The sequence below is a fragment of the Rhinopithecus roxellana genome, chromosome 18 (assembly GCF_007565055.1).
Source record: "Rhinopithecus roxellana isolate Shanxi Qingling chromosome 18, ASM756505v1, whole genome shotgun sequence".
Taxonomy (NCBI): domain Eukaryota; kingdom Metazoa; phylum Chordata; class Mammalia; order Primates; family Cercopithecidae; genus Rhinopithecus; species Rhinopithecus roxellana.
Genome location: NC_044566.1, coordinates 70,772,315 through 70,796,890, shown reverse-complemented (window position 1 = coordinate 70,796,890; position 24,576 = coordinate 70,772,315). Strand labels below are relative to the sequence as shown.

Sequence of the window (24,576 nt, the reverse complement as noted above, 5' to 3'; positions counted from 1 at the left end):
AGAAATGGTGATCCTATGGAGTGTGGCTTAAGGGACACAGGAAAGTCCTTACCACAAACAGAGCAGATCTGTGGCATGCCTGGAAAGGCTACCTGCCATTCCTGAGCTGCTCCGTTGTGTTAGAAATTGTCCTGTCCCTCCTGTTTTCTGTGTCAGGGCCCCTTTGGAAAGGATTGTGACTGGAGGTGAGAGTGACTATCAGAACTCTGCAGGTGGAGATGTGGACAGTGAGAATATCCCTCTGGGATCCCAGGACCTGGGAAAGTGTGTGTAAGCCATTGTTGTGGTGGGAAGAGCAGAGGCCGAGACCCGGTATGCTTAGGGACAACCCTGAGCAACCACAGCTTGATATTCCAGGTGAATGTCACAGGCCATGGCAGTGGTCTCAAAGTGTGGTCCCCAGACCAGCAGCACCAGCATCACCTCGGAGCTTCTTGGAAATGCAAATTCCAGGCTCCAGCCCAGACCTGTGGAATCAGAACATGGTGGTGGGTTTAGTAATCCATGTTTGAACAAGCCCCCGCAGGCGATTCAGGTACACGTCAAAGTTTGAAAACCTCTAAGGGAAGGTCCATTTTCTGAACCAACTCTCCTTCACCACCAATGTTCTCTCTCCTTGGAAGAGAGACCACAGCAGTGGTGTTGGATTGAAGCTCATGAACTCAGAACGTTTCCTGGGGCTTTTTGCCACTGGCCCCATCCAAGGAAGCCCCGGGCAGCCTGTCACTGTAAGAGCCCAGGTTCTGAAAACACACTGAATTAGGTTTGTCATCCTGGCTCTGCCACATGCCGGCTGTGGGAACCTGGACAAGTTACTTAACCTCTCTGGCCCTCAGTTTTTCCATCTGTAACATGGGGCTCGGAATAGAGCTGACCTCACCAGGGTCTCACAGAGGTCCTTGTCCCATACACACAGTGGGTGTTCAGTAGATGGATCTGTTGTTTATCATTCATGCAATTTCATCTAAAGTTGAAGAAATTACTAGATTTCAAAGAAATCAGCCTATAAGCCTGTCATGGTAGAAGGGGGTTGAGGGACCAAACAGCAGTGCTGAACATACGTCTTCCAGCTCCAAGACAGCAGGTGCTGCTACTCCCGGTGGCTCTGAACATTGTGGAAAGAAAAGCAAGTATTAAAATATCTTATAAACAAAGCCAGGAGGTTTGAAGCCTGGTGAGTTGCTTCTGCTCGTCTGCCAGGGGTACGATGCAGCAGAAGGAATAGTGGGCACTCGCTCCCCTGGACCCTGCCTGGTAGGCCAGCAGCCCACACTTGTTCACTGAATGAAGAAACACACCTGGCTGGCAAGCCTACAAACAAAGCTTCCTCCCTCCCCCAACAATACCCTACCCTCAGAATGATTTATGGTCATTCAGTTTTCATTTATAAAACTGACAGTATTCCAACTGATAAATATTGATATATGTGAAATTCAGGAGCCGCAGGATAAAAGCCACGGGCCCCATGGCGACATCTGGCCGCCTTGCACAGACGTCATCCACTCGCCCTTCACCCTATGGAACGCTGACTGCTCTTAGGTATAATAAAGCGTGTTTAAGGTCCACAGGGTGATGACAATAGGGTTAAACTTAGCTGATTCCACAGCTGAGGGAAATCTCAGGCAGAGACATTTTGGATCACACTTGTGAAGAAGTCCTCTGCAGTGAGGTCCTTACACAGCAGCATGGGATGGGAACAATAACAGGATAACAGATGACAGTCAGTCATTTATAGACGGTCTGCAAAAGAGGTGGCTGAGATCTCCTCACAGAACACTCTCTGTGATGACAGTTCGGGGAGGGAACAGGGCATTGCCTTTTATCTGCAGATTTCAAAGTTCCTGACGTGAGTCAGTCTTTCCCAATACCTTGTAGAAGGCAATAGTTCCCATTACTCCAGACAGGAAGCCTGAAGGACATGTTGGGCAATGGCACCATGAGTCCCAGAGGGACTGACCAAGGCTCACCTGTCCCCAAGCGTGTGTCTTGGCTGCCCTGTGTCTGGGTCAGCCATTGGCATGAGGCAGGGCGCACCAGGGAAGAAATAGGGCCTGGCAGCAACAAAGCACACAGTTCTCTGCACTCTGGTTCCCAAATTTGTTAACTGCACCTGAATCACTCATCAAGTATGTTAAGGATTAAGATTTCCGGTTCAACTAGTTTCTCTCTTCAAAATTTTGGTTCAGTAGGTCTGGGTTAAAGTGGGCATTAGAATTTAACAAATTCCACAGGTGACGATGGTACACAACCAAATTTGGCTCTTAAGAGTCAACAAATAAGGGACTCTGGAAGGAAATGGGATTGAGGGGGCTGGGGCCTTTGCAGAACCAGAATCCCAGCTGCCACTAGCACACATGGTCGCAGATGGCTCCACTCCCCTCTGGCTGAGGATGGTCACAATTGTTCCTGCTTCCCTCAACACAGTGGTTGGCAGCCTTTTTGGGGTCTTATACTCCTTTGAGATGTTGATTTAAAAGAACCTCCATGAAAAACATTCACATGCCTGCACAATTTATTTGTTTTTATTTTAAAATTTTATTTCAATAGTTTTTGGGGAACAGGTGGTTTTGGGTTACACGGATAAGTTCTTCAGTGGTGATCTCAGAGATTTTGTGCACTTGTCACCTGAACAGTGTACACTGTACCCAATATGCAGTCTTTTATCCTCCCCACCTCCTCCCCTGAGTCCCCAAAGTCCATTATACCATTCTTCTGCCTTTGTGTCCTCATAGCTTAGCTCCCACTTAAAAGTGAGAACATACGATATTTGGTTTTCCATTCCTGAGTTACTTCACTTAGAATAATGGCCTCCAGCTCCATCCAAGTTGCTGCAAAGGCCTTTATTTCATTCTGTTTTATGGCTGAGTAGTATTTCATGGTGTATATACACCATATTTTCTTTATCCACTCATGGGCATTTAGGCTGATTCCATATTTTTGCAATTGCGAATTGTACTGCCATAAACATGTGTGTACAGGTGTCTTTTTCAAATAATGACTTCTTTTCCTTTGGGTAGATACCCAGTAGTGGGATTGCTGAATCAAATGGTAGATCTACTTTGAGTTCTTTAAGGAATCTCCATAGTATTTTCCATGGTGGTTGTACTGGTTTACACTCTCACTAGCAGTGTAAAAGTGTTCCCTCTTCACCACATCAACACCAACATCTATAGTTTATTGAATTTTAAATTATGGCCATTCTTGCAGGAGTAAGATGATATCACATTGTGGTTTTGATTTGCATTTCCTTGATGATTACTGATGTTGAGTATTTTTTTCATATGTTTCTTAGCCATTTGTATATCTTCTTTTGAGAATTGCCTATTCATGTTCTTTGCTCACTTTTTGATGGGATTATTTGTTTTTTTCTTGCTGATTTGTTTGAGTTCCTTGTAGATCCTGGATATTAGTCCTTTGTCAGATGCGTAGTTTGCAAATATTTTCTCCCACTCTGTGGGTTGTCTGTTAACTCTGCTAATTATTTCTTTTGCTGTGCAGAAGCTTTTTAGCTTAATTAGGTCCTATTTATTTATTTTTGGTTTTGTCGCATTTGCTTTTGGGTTCTTAGTCATAAAATCTTTGCCTAAGCCAATGTCTAGAAGATGTTTTCTGATATTATCTTCTAGAATTTTTATGGTTTCAGGTCTTAGATTTAAGTCTTTGATCCATCTTGATTTGATTTTTGTATAACGTGAGAAGTGAGGATCCAGTTTCATTTTCCTACACGTGGCTTGCGAGTTATCCCAGCACCATTTATTGAATAGAGAGTCCTTTCCCCACTTTATGCTTTTGTATGCTTTGTCAAAGATCAGTTGGCTTGTAAGTATTTGGCTTTATTTCTGGGATCTCTATTCTGTTTCATTGGTCTATGTGCCTATTTTTATACCAATACCATGTTGTTTTGGTAACTATAGTCTCATAGTATAGTTTGAAGTTGGGCAATGTGATGCCTCCAGATTTGTTCTTTTTGCTTAGGTGCCTACACAGTTGAGGCTGTGATTTCAGAAGTGTTGTGGAAGGCAGACTGAGCAGTGGGGAAAGAGGTTCAAGAATTTAGCCAAAAATGGATGGAAACTGAAAAAAAAATTTTAAGTAGGTCTCTTTTCATCCTACTATCACTAGTGTTTCTCAAAGGCTGCATGGCCATTTCCGATTTTTGAAGTCCCTAGTATATTAAAGAATTAAGCAATATGGGCCAGGTGCAGTGACTCACACCTATAATCCTAGCATTTTGGGAGGCCAAGCTGGGAAGATCACTTGAGCCTAGGAGTTCGAGACCATCCTGGGCAACATAGTGAGACCCCATCACTACAAAAAAAAAAAAAAGAAAAGTAGCCAGGTGTCATGGTATGTGCCTGTGATCCCAGCTACATGGGAAGTTGAGGTGGGAGGATCACTTGGACCCAGGAGGTTGAGGCTGCAGTAAGCCATGTTTGCACCACTACACTCCAGCCTGGGTGACAGAGCAAGACCCTGTCTCAAAACAGATTAAAAAAAGAGAAATTATATTGATAGGGTTTGGATATATTTAATTGGCACTCATCATCCTGTTCCATCTCCTGCTAGTATTACCTTTCTGCATCACAGGGGCTGGAAAGCGAAAAACCTTACTTTCTATGCTTCCTTCCAGCTGGACTTTTCACATGTGCTTGCACATGACTTGGAAGACAGTCAGAGGCAGAAGTCCCTGCAAATGCTCCTGGCTACTTGCTGCAGGCAGCTGTTGCTGCTGCGGCAGAAGACTTTCCTGTGTCTAGCTGCCAGTGTCTTGGGTGCTGGGGGCATCCTGTTCCTGGGATCACAGCTATGGTGGTATCTTCTAGAACTCAGAAGTTTACCAAATCACTGGATGGACCAGAGGAGTGAGCTCCAGGTTGGGTTTCCAGAAGGGAATCCCAGAACTCTTCCAACACACGGGCCTCTCAGGGAGCTGCTCCCTCTGCCATGGTCAGTGAGAGGGGGAAGCAGGAGCCGCCATTGGGGTTGTTGAGTTCGTGGCTGAGGGATGAGGAAATTGCTGCTACACACCCATGAAGCTGACGTCTGGACACAAGTCCCTACTGATAAGTGTTTATGACATTTCCAGCATGGTGCCATGACACTGCATGGAAATGCTGCATGGAAAGTCCTTATACATCTATCTTTGTGCATTTATGTGAGTATATCTGCAGGTATTGAATGGCTGGGTCAAAGTGTATGTATACCTTGATAAATATTGCTAAGTTACTCTCCAAATTTTTTTTTAGAGACACTATGTTGTCCAGCCTGAACAAGCCACCCTCCTGCCTCAACCTCCCAAGTAGCTGGGACTACAGGGGCAGGCCACTGTCAAAAGTGTTTTAATTCACACTACCACCAACACCTGACCTCACCTCTACTAACACAGAGTAAACCCAGGTATGGATTTTAAAATACCCACTAGATGGTAAAATAACAACTAGCCTGGTATGAGTACCAAAGACAGAGACAACAGAAGCCTATCAGCAAGAGAGACACACACCCCACCCATCCAGCAGACACTGTTGGATGAACACTTATATGTTGAAAATCAGCTGTAGCATAACCAGTGTTTTTAATCTTTGGCAATGTGAGAGGCTCATTGTATTACATTTGTGTTTCTTTGAGTATTAATGATGTTGAGAAACTTTCCTTGTGACACTTTTAAATCTCTCTTCTGAATCTTGAATTTTAAAAAGTTACACAAGTGATTCCAGAGTTTAGTTTCAATGCAATGCTTTAAGAGATTACTGTGGCTCAAGGCTTCTGCTGGGTTCTGGAGATACAATAATTAAATAGAGTTCTCACTCACTCTTGAGTGCATGGCACTGCAGGAAAAGAGAGGCACACATACACACACACAGAAGGTCATTTCAAAGCACGGAGCACCAGGATTTCCAGGACGAATTGAAATCATTGGATACTTTTTAAAATAATATGTGGGGGAAAGTAGAATGAACATAGAGTTATCAAAGAGGAAAGCCAATTTGTAAAGCTTATAATTTTAAAAATAATGGAGAAAATTGTTCCCAGGCTATACAGAAATGCCTTATTTATTCCAATTGATATGTTTTGGTGAGCACGATGTTCAGGGCAGTTAACTGTTGCTGTGTGATTTCTTCTTTTTCCATGATAAATTTAGTGCTACAAAGTGTCCCTTATGAAGAGACTGAATAGACACAAGAAATGCTCCTTCCTCCTCCCCGCCATGGTGGTGTCAGTGAAGGGCTGCTAAAATAGAGATTTAAATAAGTTTAGAGTCCTATACCATAGTACCCTAAATGTCCAGGATATAGTTGAAAATTACTGATCATATTAGGGACTGGGAAACTAAGATCCAACATCAACTTGAATGAGAAAGCAAGATCAACAAACACCATTAGGTACATGACACAGATGTTGGAATTACCTAACAAGGACTTTAAAACATAGAGGGAGACTTCTTGGTCTGTCACCCAGGATGGTGTGCAATGGTGCAATCTATGCTCACTGCATCCTCTGCCTTCTGGGTTTAAGCGATTCTCCTGCCTCAGCCTTCAAGTAGCTGGGATTAGAGGCGCCCACCACATGCATGGCTAACTATTTTGCATTTTTAGTAGAGATAGGGTTTCACCATGTTGGTCAGGCTGGTTTTGAGCTCCTGACCTCCAGTGATTTGCCCGCCTATGCCTCCCAAAGTGTTAGGATTACAGGCGTGAGCCACTGCGCCCGGCCCCTCAGTGGACAATTTTGAACAAACCTAAAACAAATAAAAGAACAGAAAGTCTTAGCAAAGAAATAGAAAGTATAAATAAGAACCAAATGTAAGAACGACATGTAAGAAAGATCTTTTATTAGGGGACAACCTCTGGGGTAAGAAAAAAATCCTTCTGCTGGCTTCCTGTTTTTAAAAGTCTTTGAGAAACTGTACAATTTCCTTAGCTAACCACAGCTTCATGAGCCTTACCTTTGGAAAACTCACTTCACTGAATCCAAATCCCTGCTACCCTGGCATTCAAGCACTGAGACAGAGGCCGTGATGTGTGCATTGACAGTAACCAGGCAGCTTGGAGGCCAATGCTAGGACTCATCATTTTGAGATGCAGAGCCAGTACAGCAGGGCCACCAAGGGTCAGACAATGGCTTGTCCACTGTGGCCACCTGCCCTGGACAAGGTAGGACACTCAGGACTAGTGTGCTAAAGGATCTTCATGTCCCCTTCAGGCATAGTATTGTGGGAGGCCTCCTTCCTACGAATGTTTGCTAATAATGCAAAAGTCTTTCAATATCTTAACCATTGGAATAGCCATTCTGGTATGCCCTGGCTGAACATCAGACTTACCTGAAAGAAAGGTTAAAGATTTTGGTCTTGATTCTAAGAGCAATGGGAGCCACCGAAAGGTAGTGAGCAGGGAAGTGACATGAGTAAATTTGCATTTCAGAGGTCACATGAGGCGGTGGGGAGGAGAAGGAGTGATCAGAATGGACGTGGTCAACCGTGAGGAGTCCTAGTCCAGGCAGGAGCAGATGGTTCAGACCATGGACCAGGGTGACTGGGATGCAGAGAATCAACAGAGGCAATGGTGTTGCATTGGAGGTGGTGGAAGCAGACGATGACCTCTGGGTTTCTGGCTTTCCCATTGCGGTTGATAGAGGGAAGTTAAATCAACTGAAAAAAGGAACAACGGAAGATAACTCGGTTTGGTGGGGAGAAGATCATATGGGCAAGTTTGGAGATATTGAGTTTAAAAGGACTTTGAACATTGAAGAGATGTTAAGTACACCGCAGTAGGTCTACTTACCATAGGTTTGGAGCTTAGAAGAGCATTCTGGGCTAGAGTTGTGAATTGATGAGTTGTCAATAATCAAGTCAAAAATGAAGAGGTGGACAGGATAAGTATGTATGGAGATGGTAGAGTGAGAAGACGAGAGAGACTCCAGACCTGAAGAACTCCAGAAGTCAGTGGCTGAGCAAAAACACGGGCAGATATGGAATATTTTCCCTGTATTTCCTCTTAGGAATTGAAATTTTAAAACACTGCAAATACCACAAACATAAAATCCAGAAACTAGCATAGTATTTTCATTAATTATTTACCTTAAACACTTCTATAATACTTTTCCCCAGTAATTCTGGCGGCATGATCTTTTCTTCCTTTTCTTCCTTTTTTTTTTTTTTTTTTGAGACGGTGTCTTGCTCTGTCGCCCAGGCTGGAGTGCAGTGGCGCGATCTCAGCTCACTGCAAGCTCTGCCTGCCAGGTTCATGCCATTCTCCTGCCTCAGCCTCCCGAGTAGCTGGGACTACAGGTGCCACCACCACGCCCGGCTAATTTTATTTTGTATTTTTAGTAGAGATGGGGTTGCACCGTATTAGCCAGGATGGTCTCAATATCCTGACCTCATGATCCTCCCGCCTTGGGCTCCCCAAGTGCTGGGACTGGCTGTATGATCTTTATTTTGTCCAATTTATTGAGGCATAACTTATGTGCAATAAACTACCTATATTTAAAATAAACAGTTTGATAAATGTTGGCAGATATGAACATGAAATCACTGTCACAGTGAGCATTCAGAACATTTCCATCAGCCCCAAAACTTCCCTGCACTCCTGTGCAGTCTCTTTCCTACCCCGACCACGGATCTAGAGTTTTACACAAATGGAACCACACAGTGTGTACTTATTTTTGTCCGGCTTTTTTTTTCTCAGCATAATGATTTTGAGATGCATCCATATTATCATGCATGCCAATAATTCATTCCTTTTTATTGCTGATTAGTATTCCATTGTATGGAAACACCACATATTGTTCAAGCACTCACCTGCTGATAGACATCTGTGTTGTTTCTAATTTTGTGCTACTATGAGCATTTTTATCATGATCAAGTGTTGAATTTTCTCCTTTGCTTTTTCTGCAGTTATTGAAATAACCACATTGTTTTTCTATTTTATTAACATCATGAATTACAGTGGTTAATTTTCTAATATTGAACCAACTTTGAATTCCTGGAATAAACTTTACTTTGTCCTGGTACATTCGATGTAATTCTAGTTGTAATTATAGCTACAGTTGTAGATAGATCAAGAGTTGGATTTGATTTCCTATACCCATTAGCAGTCACTCTCCATTCCCCTCTTCCCCAAGTCCCTGGCAACCACGAATCCATTTTCTATCTCTGATTGACCTATTCTGGGCATTTTAATAAATGGAATCAAAGATGTGTGGCCTTTTCTGTCTGACCTTTCTTACTTATCATGCCTTATAACATGCTAAAAAAGATTTGCCCACATTGTAGAACATATCAATACTTCATTCCTCTTTATGGCCAAATAATATTCCATCATGAGGATATGCCACATTTTATCTTTCTTTTCATCAGTTAATGGATATTTGGGTTGTTTCCACTTTTCAGCTACTATGAAAAATGCTGCTATGAATACTTTGTACAAATTTTGTGAGGAGGCCAGGTATAGTGGCTCATGCCTGTAATTCCAGCACTTTGGGAAGCTGAGATGGGAGGATTGCTTGAGCCCAGGGATCTGAGACCAGACTGGGCAATATAGTGAAACCCCATCCCTACAAAAAATTTAAAAAATGGCTGAGAGCGGTGGCTTATGCCTGTAATCCCAGCACTTTGGGAGGCCAAGGTGGGTGGATCACCTGAGGTCAGGAGTTAGAGACCAGCCTGGCCAACATGGTGAAATCGCATCTCCACTAAAAATGTAAAAATTAGCTGGGCCTGGGGGCACATGCCTGTAGTCCCAGCTACTCAGGAGGCTGAGGCAGGAGAATTGCTTGAACCCAAGAGGTGGATGTTGCAATAAGCTGAGATCATGCCACTGCACTCCAACCTGGGGAACAGAGTGAGACTCCATCTCACCAAAAAAAAAAAAAAAATTAAAAATTAGCCGGGTGTGTTGCCACTTGCCTGTGGTCCCAGCTACTTGGGAGGCTGAGGTAGAAGGATTGCTGGAACCCAGGAGGTCGAGGATGTAGTGAGCCATGACTGTGCCACTGCACCCCAGGCTGGGTGACAAAGTGAGACCCTGTCTCAAAGAAAAAAAGAAAAGAAAACACAAATACATTTGGTTTTGGTGAGGATGTGTATTTTCAGTTCTCTTGGATGTAGAACTGCTGGGTCATACGGTAACTCTGTGTTTAACTTTTTGAATACCTTTCAAACTGTTGTCCAGGGCAGCAGCACCATCTTACAATCCTACCAGCAATGTGTGAGGGTTCCAATCGCCCTACATCCTTGCTAACTCTGTTAGGATGTGACTTTCTGATTGCAGCTTTCTTAGTGGGTGTGACGTGGTATCTCATTGCAGTTGGTTTGCATTTCCCTAGTGACTTGTGATGCTGAACATCTCTTCAGGAGCTTATTGCTCATTTGTGTATCTTTCTCAAACTGCAATGAATTCCGATATATCTATTTTTTTTTTTGTCACTTTTGTGTCATATCTAAGAAGCCATTGCCTAGGGACCCAAGGATTTAGTCCTATATTTTCTTTTAGGCATTTTACGGTTTTAGCTCTGAAGACATTGCTCTATTTTGGGTTACGTTTTGTATATGGTGTGAGGCAGTGGCTCAGCTTCTTTCTCTTGCACGTGGATATCCAGTTATCCCAGCACAGCTAATTGAAAAGACACTTCTTTTCTCATTAAATTGTCTTGGCACTCTTGTCAAACTTCATCCTCTTTGCTAATTTTCTCAATTCTTTTTCTGCTCTTATCTTTATTATTCCCTTTCGTCTAGTTACTTTGGGCTCACTTTGCTCTCCTTTTTCTAGTTCTTATTGTGGACTCTTAAGTCTCTAGTTTTGTATGCCCTCCCTCCCACCACCTATCCCAGTATAAGCATTTAAAGGTATAACTTTCTCTCTAACCACTATTTGCTTACATCCCACAAATTTTGACCTTTTTCATTATCATTTAGTTCAAAGTATTTTCGAATTGCCCTCATGATTTCTTCTTTGACCTATTGATTCTGTAGAAGTGAAATGTTTTATTTCCAAATATTTGGTGTCCACTTATCTTATTGTTTTTAATTTCTATGTAATTCTCTTTTAATCAGAGAATAGGCTCTATAAAATATAAATCCTCTTCAATTTATTGAACCTTGTTTTATGGTCCAGCATATGGTCTATTTTGGTCAACAAACCACATGTGCTTGAAGAAAATAGGTATTCTGCAGTTGTAACTGATAGATACAGATTCTGTGAAGAACAATTATATGAAAGTGGTTAATAGTGTTGTTCAGTCCATCTATCTTTTTCTTGATTATTTTTCTAGCAGCCCTATCCTAAGATATTCATATTCATGTTCAACTATGATTATGGATTATTTCTGTCAATTTTTTCCTCAGGGATATTGAAGCTCTGTTACTAGACACACACCCACATAGGATTCTTTGTCTTCGTGGTGTATTAATGCCTTTATCCATATAAGAGATCCTTCTTTGGTAATTTTTTTTTCTCAAAGTCCATTTTGTCTGATAACTAGATAGTGTGGGGTGGGGGAAAAGGAGAGGGTCAACAGAGTACCCTTCATCTCCACTGAGTGTAGAACCAACTGAGAGGTAAACCTAGCTGTGGGCAGATGGAGATTAAATGTCAGCGTTCGTGCTGATGAAGCCGATCAGAGGCTGTGGTCCTAGATTTGTGTCCAGATGGGCCTGTTAATACTTCTTTCAAAATTAGGTGGCCTTACACATCCAGTCACTGGCCCAGATGGAACAGAAATGAGGAAGATTCATGACTCAGCCAAAGAGAGGTGAAAAGGTGAGCAATTATATAATGAACAGAACATGTGTCATGCAGTCTTCAAATAACAAACTCACATTTCGAACTCTTTAAGGGCAGAAATAATATTTTAACCATTCTTTTCATTGTTGACGGCCCCTAGTACAGGCTAAAACCTCTGTAAATGTTTCCTTGCTGGCTGTGTGTATGGGAAGAGTATAGAGGGATGTGAATTTTATTCAGTATATAGAATAAGTAGTTTTCTAAGATTTTGTTCATGGAAGTGATGCAATCAGCTCAAATTTGACCAAAATGGTCCATACCCGCTCTGGGTTTTAGGAAAGAAACCTAGTAGAAATGAGTGAGATGAGCTTAAAGTATAAAGGAGCTGAGAGCAAACAAAATAAAAGGCTGGAGTCTGTTTATTGCAAAATTGTTTTTGCACGAAAGTGTGTTTTGGGGCACCCATTTGCACACTCCCCCAACAAATATTTATTGAGCACCTATTATATTTCATCGTGCTGGGTGCTTGGCAGTTACAAAGATAAATGAGATGGATTTTCTACCTTGAATATGTCATGGTCAAATGAGGATACCCTGAAGATGTTCTTGACAAAATCATACTTTGGTGTTTTTTGTTTGTTTGTTTTGTTTTGGTTTGGTTTGGTTTGTTTGAGACAGAGTCTCCCTCTGTCGCCCAGGCTGGAGTGCAGTGGCCGGATCTCAGCTCACTGCAAGCTCTGCCCCCCGGGTTCACGCCATTCTCCTGCCTCAGCCTCCCAAGTAGCTGGGACCACAGGCGCCCGCCACCTCGCCCGGCTAGTTTTTTTTGTATTTTTAGTAGAGACGGGGTTTCACCGTGTTAGCCAGGATGGTCTCAATCTCCTGATCTCGTGATCCGCCTGCCTCAGCCTCCCGAAGTGCTGGGATTACAGGCATTAGTCACCGTGCCCGGCCTTTCTTGACCAAATCATACTTCGGATGTTGGATGGAAGCAAATAAAAATGCTATAGGGGCCGGGCGCAGTGGCTCAAGCCTGTAATCCCAGCAGTTTGGGAGGCCAAGATGGCCGGATCACGAGGTCAGGAGATCGAGACCATCCTGGCTAACACGGTGAAACCCCGTCTCTACTAAAAAATACACACACAAAAAACTAGCCGGGCGAGGTGGCGGCGCCTGTAGTCCCAGCTACTCGGGAGGCTGAGGCAGGAGAATGGCGTGAACCCGGGAGGCGGAGCTTGCAGTGAGCTGAGATTCGGCCACTGCACTCCAGCCTGGGCGACAGAGGGAGACACCGTCTCAAAAAAAAAAAAAATGCTATAGCAATCCAGCAAGGTTTTTTGTAGACATAGAAAAACTTATGCTAAAATGAATATGGAAAGGCTCAGGATCTAGAATAGCTGAAATAATCTTGTAAGAGAAGGAGAAAGGCTGAGCACAGTAGCTCACACTGTAATCCTCCACATGGTCTTGCCTCATTGCTGCCTATATAGCATTCTTGAAATGACAAAATTAAAGTAACAGAGAACACATTAGTGGTTGCAAGACTTAGGGACAAGATGGGGGAGAAAGGTGGGAGGTGGGTGTGGCTATAAAAGGGCATTAGGGAGATCTTTATGGTGATTGAACTGTCCTGTATGTGAAATTCATCAAGTTTGGTATCCTAGTTGCAATATTACACTACAGTTTTGCAAAATGTTACCAGTGGGGGAACCTGGGTGAAGGGTACAGTGAGTCTTTCTGTTATTCCTTACAACTGCCTGTGAGTCGGTAATTAACTCAGCATAAAGCATGTAATTTAAAAATTTTAGTAGATTAAATACATTGTATCCATTTACATAAAATATGAAATATACACAGCAAAAACAGATGCAGCAGAGAGGAAAGAATGAGAAACTCGGTCTGGAGTCAGGGAGGGACCCTCAAGGGAAGCAACGTTTGAGCTGCACTTTGCAGAGCTCTTAGAAGGTACTATTTACAGATAAGCTCTTTTATTACCATTTTCTCAGAAGGTAGGTGGTTAATTACTCATGTTCCATTTGTTGGGCTAAGATACAGAATTCTAATGATAGCAAACACATCGAGCCTTTCCCATGGTTCAGGCACTGTTCCAAGTGCTTTGCATATAATCATTCATTCGTTCCTCAAAGTAACACTGTGATTATCTCTCTATCTATCTATCCATCCATCTATCTATCTATCATTCATCCATCCATCCATTCGTCTATCTGTCCATCTATCCATCCACTTATCCATCCACCTATTCATCTATCTATCTATCTATCTATCTATCTATCTATCTATCTATCTGCAATTGGATTTACAGTTAACTTTTTTATAGGTAGAAGGAGTAGGCTCTAAAATAATAATAAAAAGTATAGTATAGCAAATACATAAGCCAGTAACATAGCTGTTTGTTATAACGATCAGGTATTATGCACTGTACATAATTGTATGTGCTACACTTTTACATGACTGGCAGCACAGTAGGTTTCTTTGTGCCAGCATCACCACACACACATGCTAGTGATGAATTGTGCTATGACATGATGAAGTTACTAGGTGATAGAAATCTTCAGCTCCGTTATAGTCATGTGGGACCACTACCATATTTGCAGTCCCTTGTCGGCCTCAATGTCGTTATGCTGAGTGTGACTCAGTCAGCCCTCTGTAGCCATATCCAGGGGTTGCTCAATCATGGGTTCAACCAACCTCAGATTGAAAATATTTTAAAAGAAATTATGTCTGTACTGAACATGTACAGACTTTTTTCTTGTCATTAGTCCCTAAACAATACAGTATAATAGCTCTTGTCATAGCATTTACCTTGTATTAGGTATTATAAGTAATCTAGAGATGATTTAAAGTACATGGGAGGGCCGGGCATGGTGGCTCATACCTGAGGAGGGTGGATCATGAGGTCAGGAGATCAAGACCATCCTGGCCAACATGGTGAAACCCCGTCTCTACTAAAAATGCAAAAATTAGCCGGGCATGGTGGTGTGCACCTGTAGTCCCAGCTACTCAGGAGGCTGAGGCAGGAGAATCACTTGAACCTGGGAGGTGGAGGTTGCAGTGAGCTGAGATTGTGCCACTGCATTCCAGCCTGGGCGACAAGAGCAAAATTCCATCTCAAAACAAAACAAAACAAAACAAACAAACAAAAATAAGTACATGGGAGGATATTTGTAGGTTATATGAAATTCTATGCTATTTCACAGCAGGGACTGGAGCATCCATGGATTTTGGTATCTGCAGGAGATCCTGGAATCAATCCCTTTGGATACTGAGGGACGACTATACATGCATGTGTATATAGGAGACAACTCACTGGGGCACACAGAGACAAGCAGCTTGCCCAAGGTCACACAGCTGTAAGTGGAGAAGCTGCAATTTGATCTGCTTGTTTGGCTCCAGAAATCCAGGCTTTAAGTACCATGCCGTACTGCTCATTTTCTCTTGTCCCAAATTGTGGCCCTCACTTTGCACTTTCAAGGCACTGAAGAACTTTTTCTCTTTTCTTTCTTCTTTTTAGTGTGAGCACCTACTATGAGTAAAACCTGTGCTGGTAGCTGGAGAAACATGAAGATGAAGAAGAGTCAATTCTTGTTCTTGGGGATTAAATAACATATTCAAGGGAAAAGACACAAAATAACCATTTCCAGGTAAACTCTGGTCGGGAAGGTGGGAGGAGAACTGTGGTTTGCTTTTGTGCCCACCACTTCACATTCCTTACCTTTTTCTCCCCACCAAGACCTCGAGGAGCAGCCTGAGCCAGAGGACCACAATCCTCATCTTCTCTCCACCTCTTACTAGCGGGGTGGCTTTGGGCCAGTTTCTTACACTCTTTGGACCACCTTAGTTTCCTTGTTGAAAAATGGGGATAATAATAGTGGCTACATGTCAGTGTGATTCTGAGGAATACCAGAATTGTACAGTAGAGCAGTGGCTGGCACAGTCAGTAATTGATCAATGTGTGCTATTGCTGTTCTATATATTAGTTCTCCCATGCTACAGATGAGAGCTATCTCTAACTCAGAGACTTGCCACATCATTCAACTAGGAGTGAGAATTGAGCCTGGATAAGGAAGAGGAACAGGAATTCAACACAGTGAACACAGCAGGAAAGGCTTGAACCAGGGTCCTGGGCTGGAGACGTGCAAAGCATGTCTGGAGATGGGGAAGGTCCATTGGGCCAGGAAACCACAGGCTCTGCTCTGTTGGAGCAGGTGAGGAGTGCAGCAGGCCTCAGGGTGAAAGGAAGAGTGAGAGGCGTGGCCGTGCTGTGGAAGACTTTTCGGGTGGGTGTTCATCCCGCGTGTACGGGGAACTAGGAGATATTCTGAGCAGAGTGCCAACAGCCCATTCCTGTCTGGGGAGGATGATGCAACCTGTGAGGGGAGGGAGGGAGAGAGACAGAGGGTGAGGGTGGGGACCAAGCAGAAGAAGTGTGGGTGACTCATACATTTGGTTGGTAGGAATGGGTTTCCAATGCCTCAGATGGGAATATGAACATGAAATGTGTCCTGGTGACTCATGGCATCCTCCTACATTAAAAACAAACTTTCAGAGACCATAGCTTCTGCTTCAGTGTTCACCCTGTCACTGCTTAGGCCTGTGAAATGGTGGTGACCCTGGATATAAGGACAAAACAGAGGAGACGAGTTCGAAGGCACTGGGGAGCCAGAGGCTGTGCTTTGAGCATTTTCCAAAGGAGAAGGGACCGGAGGGAGGCTTTATCTATCACAAAAGACTTGATGCTTAGGAAGAGAACTTAAGAACCTTCAATGAGACACCATGCCTCTTTCTTTGAGAATTTAGTTTTTAATTGTGGTAACATATGCATATCACAAAGTTTACCATCTGAACCATTTTAATGGACAGTTCAGTGGCATTAGGTACATTCACATTGTTGCGCAACCATCACCACCGTCATCTCCAGAGCTCTTTCATCTTGCGAAACTGAAACTCCACACCCATTAAACAGCAGCCTCATCCCCCCAACTCCTCCAGCCCTTGGAAACCATCATTCTCCTTTTGTCTTTTTTTTTTTTTTTTTTTTTTTTGAGACGGAGTCTCACTCTGTCCACCAGCCTGGAGTGCAGTGGTGCGATCTCGGCTCACTGCAAGCTCCGCCTCCTGGGTTCACGCCATTCTCCTGCCTCAGCCTCCCTAGTAGCTGGGACTACAGGCGCCCACCACCGCGCCCGGCTAATTTTTTGTATTTTTAGTAGAGACGGGGTTTCACCGTGGTCTCGATCTCCTGACCTTGTGATCCGCCCGCCTCAGCCTCCCAAAGTGCTGGGATTACAGGCGTGAGCCACCGTGCCCGGCCTCTCCTTTTGTCTTAATGAATTTGGCTGCTCTAGGTATCTCATGAGTGGAATAATACCATATTTGTCCTTTTGTGACTGGCTTATTTCACTTAGCGTGATGTCTTTAAAGCCCATCCATGTTGTAGCATGTGGTAAGCGTTCCTTTAATTTTAAGGCTGAATAATATTCTATTGTATGTGTCTACCACATTTTGTTTATCCATTTATGTATTGATGGACATTTGGGTTATTTCCACCCTTGGCGATCGTGGATAATGCTACTACGAACACATACAAGCATCTGTGCAAGTCCTTGCTTCCAATTGTTTTGCGTATACACCCTGAGGTGAAATTGTGGGATCATACTGTAATTCTATGTTTAATTTTTTAAGAAACTGCCATACTGTTTTCCATAGCGGTTACACATTTTACATTCCCACCAATAGTGTGCCCCAATTTCTCCACATCCTTGCCAGCATAGACTTTTCTCTTAAGCTGGCATTAAGCTATGTGACCAGAACATAACAAGTAGCTCAAGAGCCCATCCACCATTTATGTTTATCATTATTTTTTCCTCTGGAGGAATTAAGAAAGAAAGAAAGGAGGTACTGCTTTAGCTACTAGAGTTTAGCACTTAAGCACTTCTTCATAAAATCCCAGTTACTCTCAATCAGAGTAAAATAAAACCATGAGGGTTATTTTGAGCCAATCTTCAGGGTTTGAGGTAAATGATAGTAATATTCTAAGAGTTAACATTTATATAGGACTTTTGTGTGCTCAGCACTGACCAATCACTTTCCATATATGACATCACTGAATCCTCTCAACACCCTTAGGAGGGCAGCACTACGATCACCTCCACTTGAAGATGAGAGAATTGGGGCTACTAAGGTTGTGGCTTGTGTAAAGATGCAGAAAGTTTCCATGGCAGTGTCCAAGCCCAGCCTACACCATCACACTCTATTCCTACAAAAAGCCACACCCATCAGTAGGTGGACACCACTTGTGCAAAAGATGTATGGATGAGAGTATTTAATGCACATGTGTTACAAAAGTTTAACATTGGGCCAGGTGCAGTGGCTCACGCCTGTAATCCCAGCACTTTGGGAGGCCGAGGTGGGCGGATCACCTGAGGTCAGGAGTTCCAGACCAGCCTGGCCAACATGGTGAAACCCCATCTCTGTTTAAAATACAAAAATTAGCCGGGCGTGGTGGAAGCTGTCTGTAATGTCGGTTATTCGGGAGGCTGAGGCAGGAGAATTGCTTGAAACCAGGAGGCAAAATTGCAGTGAGCCGAGATCATGCCACTGCACTCCAGACTGGGCCACAGAGCCAGACTCCATCGAAAAAAAAAAAAAAAAAGTTTAACATTGGAAAAAGCTTATATGCCCATCAATAAGGGTTTGATTAAACTAATGAAGGTACACCCATTGAAGGGAATAGTTATGCATCTGTTAGGAATTATGATGTAGATATATATTAGTTGATATGGCAAAGTGTTCAAGCTATACTGATGACAAAAAAAAGTGGTTGCAAAGCAATAAGGATGGTGTGATCCAGTTTTAGTAAACTAATATAAATTTGTTTGTATTAATACAAGTTTTGATATATAAGTTTAAAAGTCTGGAAAATTATAGAGCAAAAATATTAACAATGATAGCCTTGACGTGGGAGGATTCCTGGCAATTAAAATAATGGCATTTTCTCAGTTTTCCTTACAATGTTTATATAATAACAGCATAGAATGAAAGCTTAACAACACACACCACCAAGCTTTCACTGAAACAGTTTCCTTTGTGCCCCAGACTGGAAATCAGCCCCACTGCACTCAAAGGTGCTGTGACTTTGGACAAGTTCCTTATCCTCTTTGGGCCTCCTGTTTAATCTAATAATAAAACGGCGGTTTAATTTCGAAAGTTTCTTCCAGCTCTAGTACTCCTTGACTGAATGACTCCCATTCCTGGCGGAAGTTCTTTTAAAAACGGCCCACTGGAATTTACATGTGGGTAAATGGTCTCTTTAGCCCGTTTTCTTTGATCTAAGTTAGTGCATTGCACCAGAGTTGTGTCAAATCACCCTGGGAAAAAGTAACTTTTCCCAGAAAGACAAATTTTAACCTAAGACATTAAAAAAAAAAAAACAACCACCAAACAAACAAAAAGCACTACATACTGAACGGACTCCACAAGCCAAGCAGAAGAGCAAAAAACAACGAGCCATATCCCCCTTCCCACCCTTACCCCAGACTCTTAGCTTCTTTCTGAAGATCGCCTGCCACCTGTACGCCTGAATAGTCACAGTAGCTGGCATTTATTTTTACAGATATCCATAGAGTCACTTATAGCATTTTCTCCCACATAAGCACAGCGAAATCACAGCCGAGCAGAGGAGGGCAGGGCGAGGGCCGCCCCAATCTGAGAGCCGCGGGGTCTGGCTGGAGCTGCTTCCGGCCCTCGGACTTCACCCGGGCGCGGAGGCCGCACCTGGCGGGTGCGGTCTGCTCTATGGCGCCCTCTGCTGTTAGTCAGCCCCGGGCTCCTCGCCCGGCGCGCCGGCCTCTGCCGGGTCCAGTGGGGCCTGCGAGCTGCGGGGATCACCGAGACCCACATTCCCGCGGCCAGCAGCCTTTCGCTCTGCTCAGGGGAGAGGCAGAGAGGCATACTGCACTTTCCCAGCGGCCTTTTACACCTGCCTCCTTCGGATAAACCCAAAAATCTTCCTTCAGAGAAGACGGCCCATATTTCCCGTTATTGGGGGTGGGGGTGGGGGTAAGGGCGTCGTAGGGAGAGCCTTACTTTCAACATTCTGCGTTATGAAATCAAGGGAGACTTTTTTTTCCAACAAGTGTGAACTTTTTTTTTTCAAGAGCATTAAACCGTTTATTGATTACATATGATAATGGATGATATAGATTCCCATCTATAATTTTCTGGTACCATTATTCAATTTGAATATATTGCATAGGATGTGCCAACAATCACTTTTATCACCAATAATTTCATGATTTTGCTTGGGTAATCCCTTTTAATGGTGAACTTCAGGTCACAACGGTAACTATCAGTTCAAATACATCAAAGTTTCTGAAGACAATGGCTTCTCCACCCAAGCAGGTTGTATATAAATTCCAAATAGAACCTGGTGTCACCCTGAAGGAATTCTAACTTCACACTTCAGGGAAATTTACCAAGATGGCTTCAGAGTAGACTAACTTTACACAGCACATTTTTTTAAAAAAGACATTTATTCAGCGTCACAATCAGACTATTACATTTAGCAATCAACAGCATAGGTGCAAAAAAAAAAAAAACTACATTAAAACCCTTTGTTGGAATGCTTTACAGTTTCCACAGAACAGAAACTAAAGTAACCTGTTATACAATTAGTCACAAACACAGTCCTCGAGTTTTTTGCCCATGCACTTGAGTATTTGTCTAAAACATGTCTTGTTTGTAGCAGCTAGGCCTTGCCACCACTGTGCTTGGCTGAGTTCACAAATCTGTTGTAACCTGTAGCTTCCCTGTCACTTCTCTGGCTCTCCTCTCCTGCTAAGCTTTGTTTCCTAATTAAAATTTTCTGCCACAGCCATAGCTACTGTTGCTACTGGAACCACCATAGCCACCTTGGTTTCATGGTTTGGCAAAGTATTGGCCTCCACCACCATGAGGGCCAGAGCTGCTGCCTCCAAAATTTCCTCCCTTCATGGGTCCAAAATTTGAAAACTGATTGTTGTAATTGCCAAAATCCTTGTAGCTTCCACCACCTCCGAAATTGTTTCCACTAAAAAATATGGAACGCTTAACAAATTTGCATGTCCTCTTTGCACAGGGGCCTTGCTAATCTTCTCTGTATCGTTCCAATTTTAGTATATGTGCTGCCAAAGCGAGCGCAAGTGTGAATGTTGACTATGCTTCTCACATATCTTTACAGCCCAATCTGAGGGGACTATGTCTCGGAGACCCAACTGTTCTAGAATTTTCTCACCTACCTCCTGCAACCCTCTCCCCATTTCTTCTCCTAGGGAGGGTTCCAGCTGGTGCAGTTCACCTAGGAACTGCATGAGCACTTGCTGGGGGTGTGGCAGGAGGCAAGTCACTAAACCTTTATCAGTGAATCCTGACAACTTTATACAGCCCATTCATTTCTTCACTCATTCCATCCATGTCAACACAACAACAACTCCAGATGACCCTGGGGCTTGGTGCTGGGGATACATCCCATACAAAAGGATGCTTTCCTTCCTGTCCCAAAATGTATAACTGCTCCCCCCGCTGCCCCAGGATCATACATGATAGATACGTAAATGGTCACGGGTCAATGCAAAGAACATGTTGCAATGAGAATAACTTAGGTTGTGAGTTCACAGGAGGAACATTAAAGCTGAGCCTGCAGGATTAATAAGAATAAACCGGGTGAAAAATGCTGAACCATGACTCTGAAGTGGGAAGGCGGCATAAATTCCAGGAGAGGCATGTGGTTGGATCATCAGGAGTGAGGAAAGCAGAAACCCCAAAGGAAGTTGGAGAATTAGGCAGGGGGTGGATTAGGTGAACCCTGGAGGGCCAACCTGAGTTTTGAGTCAAATCCTAGAGTGCAGTGGAGAATTTATTTATTTATTTATCTTCTGAATTTATTTTTAGTAATTGACATGATCTGAGGTGGGGTTTGCGAGGATCCTTCTGGCTGGTGTGATGGGAGGGAGGCAGGGTGAGGGCAGGAGCCTTGGGGCTGAAGATAGATGGGAAATTGGTCCTGGTGGTAGCCGTCCAAGTGGCAGGAAGTCGCCAGCCACAAAGCATGCTTTGAAGGCAGAGCAGAGGACAGGCTGACATGTTGGCTGTGGGGCTAAGGAACAGAGAAGTATTATGGATAGCTTCTCCATCTCCATCCCTGACAGGGAGAACTCAGGGAGGAGCAGTTTCAGGGAGTAGCTCTAACTTGCATATAAAATCGCGGAGGTGAAACTAGCCTGCCAGGGCCTGCCTGAATTGGAAGCTCTGTCATAAGTGTACTGTTGATCCGTGGATGCAGAAACACTGCTCTCTAGGGAGACGCATCTGATGCCAAGTGGTATATTCATAGCACTTGATGAGGGCGTTTATTGAGTAGTACTGTTTTGATGTTTGAGATATAAAAAAAAAAAAAGAAAATTGAGAAGTGTGTTTTCAAGTGATGACTTTGCATTTTAATGTTATTTTTAAATGTAAAGATTAAGGAAAACATGCATCTAACTCTGGTCGAAGAACTAAAGTGAAAACGGAACCTAGGAATGGGATAGTGGGTGGAGGAGGGAGGAGGCTTGTCCAAGTCAAGTCAGGAATTGGGCCAGATTCGTTGCAGCCTTCGGAAATCATAATCAAGTGACAGTCTCTCAGGCTTCGGCATCAATACGGCACTACTAGGGCCATGAAGTAAGAGTAAACACTGGATGCATGTGAGTCATGGCAGCTTGCACTAATCTTTGAGTAGTAATTGAGGTGATCTCAATATAGTGAGAAGACCGTAATGTAATATAACCGAGATGCTCATAATAATCGCCAAGCCACCATGACAGCATCCAGTCAGCTGTGGACAGCCACAAACAGAATCAGCTGGGGCTAAGCGGGGCAGGGGCTCAGGCCCACCTGCAGCCCAGCCATCAGCACCCCTGTGTGGCAGAAGCTCTGGGGAGAGCCTTTGTCCTTTGCTGGCTCCTGGGATTGTAGGTAGGTGGGGGAGCAGGAAGGGAAGAAAGAGCAGGGACTGCTGAGTTCCACATAAGTTCCAGGTCCCCATGGGAGCAGAGCTGCTCCTGGATGCCTGTGTGAGGTTCTCCCGGCCTTGGGGGAGCCTCCGGAGCTCCTTGAGGGGTCCTCCCGCTTAGGAAGGCTTCCTAGCTATGACGGCCACACACAGGCAGGGGGCGCTGCAACTTCACAGTTTCAAAGCTGGACTCCAGCGAATAGCTTTGGTGAGTTTCCTGAGCTCTCCGAGGAGACGCTGGGAGCCTGCACACCCAGGGTGTAACTGCCAATGCCTGCAGAGAAGGAACCGCCTCGTGCCGTCCGTGGAGCCCAGAGCTGGGCTTTCCTCAGCTCTGGGGACTGTAGCCTCGGCCCACTCACCCCTGCCTGGCACGCTGTCCTAAAGCTTCCCCTCAAGGAGACAACACCCCTGCCTGGCACGCTGTCCTAAAGCTTCCCCTCAAGGAGACAAAGAGATTGACACTTTATTTTATCCTCAGCTCCTGGCTCATTGCTCTCATGCTGCAAACCAAGCAAGTGGACGCGCTCCTCCTAACTGCCCTGCTCTTTAGTCACCCTTTCCTAAAAAAGAGAGTGGCTGGGGCTGGCCCGATCAAAACCTGCAGTAGGAAGCACCTGATTTGGGCCACTATTCATGGTAGAAGGGTGTACAGAGTGCCTTGAGCTAAGAAGGGGAGGTTTCAAACAGCAGGCGTGTGACAGTTTTCCTGTCTGGAGCCAGGTGCCATCCAACCCCAGTCCCACAAAGCAGCTGTAGCTCAGAGGCACCTTTCCTTTGCAGCATGGCATCGGGCTGGGTGAAGGTGGGACCTGGGTAAGTGCACATGGCAGGGGCATTTCTAAGGAACTCGCGACACTGGGAATTGGTTTTTCCTTCCTAACACTGGGCTGGCACTGAGGGCCACTGCCATCATGACGCTGCTGCTGGAGACTCCACTATTCCTCTGAGTCTCATTCTCTAGGCAAAGGGGACTGCGCTTAGAGAGGAGTGAGTTACCCGGGAGCTCACCAATCTCTCTTTCTTCCTCCTCCTTTCTCTCCTGGACAGGGTGTGGTGGGCATTGGGGTTAAGAACTATCCCTACAGAGGCTCCAGGTTAGCCTTTCCTATGGTGGCATCAACCTGGAGTCTGCACCAGCCTAAGCATAGGATGTCCATTGATCCCAGTGCCAGCAGGCCCTTGCCTCCCTGGAAACTCACCGGCCTCCTAAGACAGCCCAGACAATCTGCGCCATGGAAGGCCACAGGTGCTGTATTCCATGAGGCTGGCAACAATAATCCCAAATGGTACCAGGTGACCTTTGCCTCATGGCCCAGGGAGGCTTTTACTGCTGCACTTGAGACCAGGCCTGGGGAGTGAGTGAGGAGAGGTGGCCTGAGGCTGGGATGCCCTTACCTCTCCAGCTAATTGACAAAGCTGAATGGCTTTCTCTTTTTTTCTCCCTTCTCCTTCAATAGAGTCCAACAATTTAGCAAGCTCACCAAGCTGTGTCCTGCTTCATGACTAATTCACATATTTAAATGGGATCGGTCAAAGCTGAACTATTTGATGCCAGCCAAGCGCATTTATCAGGTCAAACTGCTCACAAAGGCTAGAGGCCAGCGTGGGTATGTGGGTGTGTATGGAGTGAATGTGTGGGATCTTTATTTATTTTTAGTCTCAGATTTCAAAAGCAAGGGACCACATCAGAAGCTGCCATTGCTCCCGGGTCCCTCCCAGAGCCTGGCTTGCTCCTAGCCCTGCCTCCCTGTCCTGAACCTCTCCCCCTCCCCCAGCTCTGAGCTGTGTGTCTCCGATGGAGCT

The 24,576-nt window shown here is 44.3% G+C and overlaps 1 long non-coding RNA gene and 1 other non-coding gene across 2 annotated transcripts in view; one reads left to right on the top strand and one right to left on the bottom strand.

The window, feature by feature from the left end:
* The window catches only part of LOC115894588, a 91,819-nt gene that overhangs the window by 61,161 nt on the left and 6,082 nt on the right, over nucleotides 1–24,576 (top strand). Inside the window, exons 2-3 of the long non-coding RNA XR_004054716.1 lie at nucleotides 4,631–5,155; nucleotides 15,253–15,382. This is a non-coding gene — a long non-coding RNA (uncharacterized LOC115894588). The remainder of the gene's footprint in view (nucleotides 1–4,630; nucleotides 5,156–15,252; nucleotides 15,383–24,576) is intronic.
* Nucleotides 20,812–20,918, bottom strand: LOC115894685. The gene has a single exon (XR_004054816.1). It is a non-coding gene; the product is annotated as a U6 spliceosomal RNA (small nuclear RNA).